Here is a 3,237-nt window from a genome sequence, read left to right as displayed (position 1 = left end):
TTCTCTCAGCAAAATATATGGCTATTTTTCTTCTTTTACAGATTATTCCAAACATATATCACTTCTCTTATATATCTTCTAAATGTGATGTTTGTCAAAATTTAGAAGAGAAAATTGTCTCTTGCACATTTCAGACACTAAAGGAAAGAAATGCTTTCTCTCTCAGAGGAAATATTTCACAGTAATTCAGCAACGTTTTATAGAAGCAGGGTTATACGTTTGTAGAATATCTTTGCAGAGTCTTTCGAACATGATACATATTGGTGATTCTTTAAAAGTAAAAAAATACTCTTTTGCCAATTTCATGTGATTTTCTGAAAGAACAGAAAAATAATATAAGGCCAAAAATGTTTAAAAGGTAGATATTCAAAAGTGCAAATTTACGACATTTCTGTTTTCATAAATTGTAGAAGGAATCCTTTAACTGAACTTTTAAACTTATCCCATCTCTCTATTTTCAAGAAGTTTATATATTATAATAACATCTCCAGGACATAAGTTCTGTTATAGACACACACACCAATATACATGTCAATGACACTAGATATCTGATGTTTTCGTCTGAGGGAGGTTTTCTCCGGTGTCTGAGTATGCTTGTGTCTAGTTACTACTACAGAGAATGATGTACCATTGATGTCACAGTGATATGGTTTCTCCCCTGTATGAACGCTTGTGTGAATAGTTAAGTTAGCTCTTTGATAGAATCTGTACCCCATTGACTTTGTTGCCTCGGAACTTCCAGAAAAGTGGATAATCTTCAAGAAATCTCGTTTATATGTTGTGGATTAAGAATACGTGGGGATTTATGCGTAAGAATTTTTGCGAGGGAGTTGGGAGAGGATTTCCGTAAAATTCATACGATCCGTTTTTCCATTCGTAAACTTCAGGAAAATGAATATAATTTAATGAAATTTTCTACAAATACCTTACAAACGATTATAAAGCAATTTATAGGAAAATTTCGACGGAATTATAATGTAAGCACATCAATACATGTTTGAGAGAAAAACGAGGGTGATCTTGCACGTGCTAGAAACAACAGCCAAATCTCCCTAAAATCGCACTTTTTCCTCGTCTCCTACCAAAAACTTTTTAATCATAATCTACTCAGTTCCGTGATAATAAATCTATGGTTTTAGTTACCTTGGAGACTTTCCATCGATAATTTATTAGCTTTTACATTTATTGTACTTTTTTTTAATTACATGACTCAATTAAGATAATGCTTCCTCTTAATTCGGTTTTGTATTTCCTAAGTATAAAATTTTGAAACCACACTTAAAACCATCCTCAATGACTTTATTATAATGTCTATATATTTTAATGGACATAAAAATGTTTATAATCCTTCAAGCATGGCAAATGGAGCTATTATTGACTGATTCGAGTAAACTAAATTTCACAACACGATAGTTTTTAAACAATGGCAATCAGCCATCATTTTATATGTCGTGTCGATATTCTTTTTATATCTTCACCTAGTAATTTTCGAGTAAAAGATTATATAAACGGATTATTATATTTATTTTTGGTCAAATTAGGTACTTTCTAGCGTTTCAATTCAAAGCCGTTCCATTTCCTCTCTAATATGATAATGCCTTTTCGTTTCATAGTTCAAGTACACACTCCTACTTTTACACATTCCCCATTTTTCTTTACAAATTACACCGTACTCTCCCGTATTTAACTAAATTGTCAAAAAGAAAGAGAAATGCTATCTAAACAATGTATTAATCTAACATTAACAAACATAGTAAATAACCACAAGTGCGATGAAATATCTACAAGCAAATAACACAATGAAAGTATTAAAAGAACAGCCTTACTTCCATATAATTTCGTGTTTGTTTCGTGAGATTCTTTCTTTTAACTTATTCAACACATGGAAACAAACAGATGTACATAATATGACACATATAGAATAGAAATGTTCATACAATACTTACATAGTAATATAGACAGAGACAGTCAACGAGTCAGAGTGGACAATGACAGCTTCAACTGAATTTCTTCCTTTTCACAACAAACGTTACTTCAAATTTTTCAGGTCAACGTAATAAAAAAATGCTGTATCTGTTTCTTTAGACAGTTAATTACCAATCGTGTATATATTTTTGATAGGGTTTTCTCTTAAATATCAGTTGTAAAGTGGAACTGATCAAGCAATTAAGATGCGTAAGAAACGAGAGCAAGAAATAAACAGAATTCGGAAGAATGAACTATGAGCAAGGGGAACTAATCTCCAGGAACAAGCCAACATGGTCATGGCATTTCCACCGGGCAAGAAAGAAGATAAGAGACTGGAATTAATATTGTTTTCAAATATTGGCACAAAGCCAGCAATTCCATGTCAACTCCAGTGCTCAACTGGTGCTTCTTTGCATCACCCCCCTGAATGAAAGACAAAGTCCACTTTGGCAGAATTTAAAGGCACAAGTGATGTCAGAAGAACCCAGCTAAGTACTTTGCTCAATATGCTAAGGATCCTGCCAGACTGCCAACTTCGTTTAAAATAATTTTAAAAAATTAAGAGGACCTATTTAAGAAAGAAAGGATGATTTCCATTTTAATAGCATTCATAGTTTTAGCTTTCTTTAAATATAGTTGGCGTCTGTCTACATCCAATTCCTCACAACACCATCGGTGCAGTCTTTTTTTATTATTATATCCTCTCACTGTTCCGTGCTCTATATCTGTGCACCCTATTCTCAGACAGCTTGCAACTGTGGTTCTTGTGAATCCATAGTTTAGGCTAAATTAATCCTTAGGAACAAATATCAATTTCTTAGGTGAGAAGACTATAAATAATTGCATCGAAGTGCAAGTGTGACAAGTGATGGTCTCTATAAAAAAGAAAATCCATTTGTGATCAACACACCACCACCAACACTATCATCATCATCATCACTATAAGTTTCAGGAACAAAACTTATTTCATTTCAAATCTTCGATTATATTAATTAACAATGTTTTTTTTTTTCCATTTTAACCATAAACAAATAAAATTACGTTTTGAAATTGAAATTCAAATTTTTCATCTAGAAAACAAAAATTGTATAGTAAAAAATAGGAGTCATGGTTTCATGTGAGTAAAAATTTAATGTAACATGGCATACACTTTATTATATATATATATATATATTTTGTCCCTAATAATATTATTATATATATATATATATATATATAAATATAAGTTCAAAAAAACAACAAAGTGAGGACGTGATATGGATAGTGTTA

The 3,237-nt window shown here is 31.5% G+C and overlaps 2 protein-coding genes across 3 annotated transcripts in view; both read right to left on the bottom strand.

The window, feature by feature from the left end:
- The window catches only part of LOC106883327 (zinc finger protein 239-like), a 12,315-nt gene extending 9,994 nt beyond the window's left edge, over window positions 1-2,321 (bottom strand). The window contains exons 1-2 of one of the 2 annotated variants that reach the window (XR_001411116.2): window positions 1,947-2,321; window positions 7-314 (exon numbers count right to left, since the gene is read on the bottom strand). The gene's annotated coding sequence lies outside the window, so the exon portion shown is untranslated. Of the gene's footprint in view, window positions 1-6; window positions 315-1,946 lie in introns of those variants that run through there. The other variant, XM_052977268.1, reaches the window with a different exon arrangement.
- Window positions 1-3,237, bottom strand: part of LOC106883323 (zinc finger protein 91-like) — a 12,519-nt gene that overhangs the window by 2,614 nt on the left and 6,668 nt on the right. The window lies entirely within an intron of this gene.

This window comes from Octopus bimaculoides, chromosome 27 (genome assembly GCF_001194135.2).
Source record: "Octopus bimaculoides isolate UCB-OBI-ISO-001 chromosome 27, ASM119413v2, whole genome shotgun sequence".
In the NCBI taxonomy this organism is placed as follows: domain Eukaryota; kingdom Metazoa; phylum Mollusca; class Cephalopoda; order Octopoda; family Octopodidae; genus Octopus; species Octopus bimaculoides.
The sequence above is the reverse complement of the archived record's forward strand: the minus strand, read 5'-3'. Positions and strand labels throughout refer to the sequence as shown.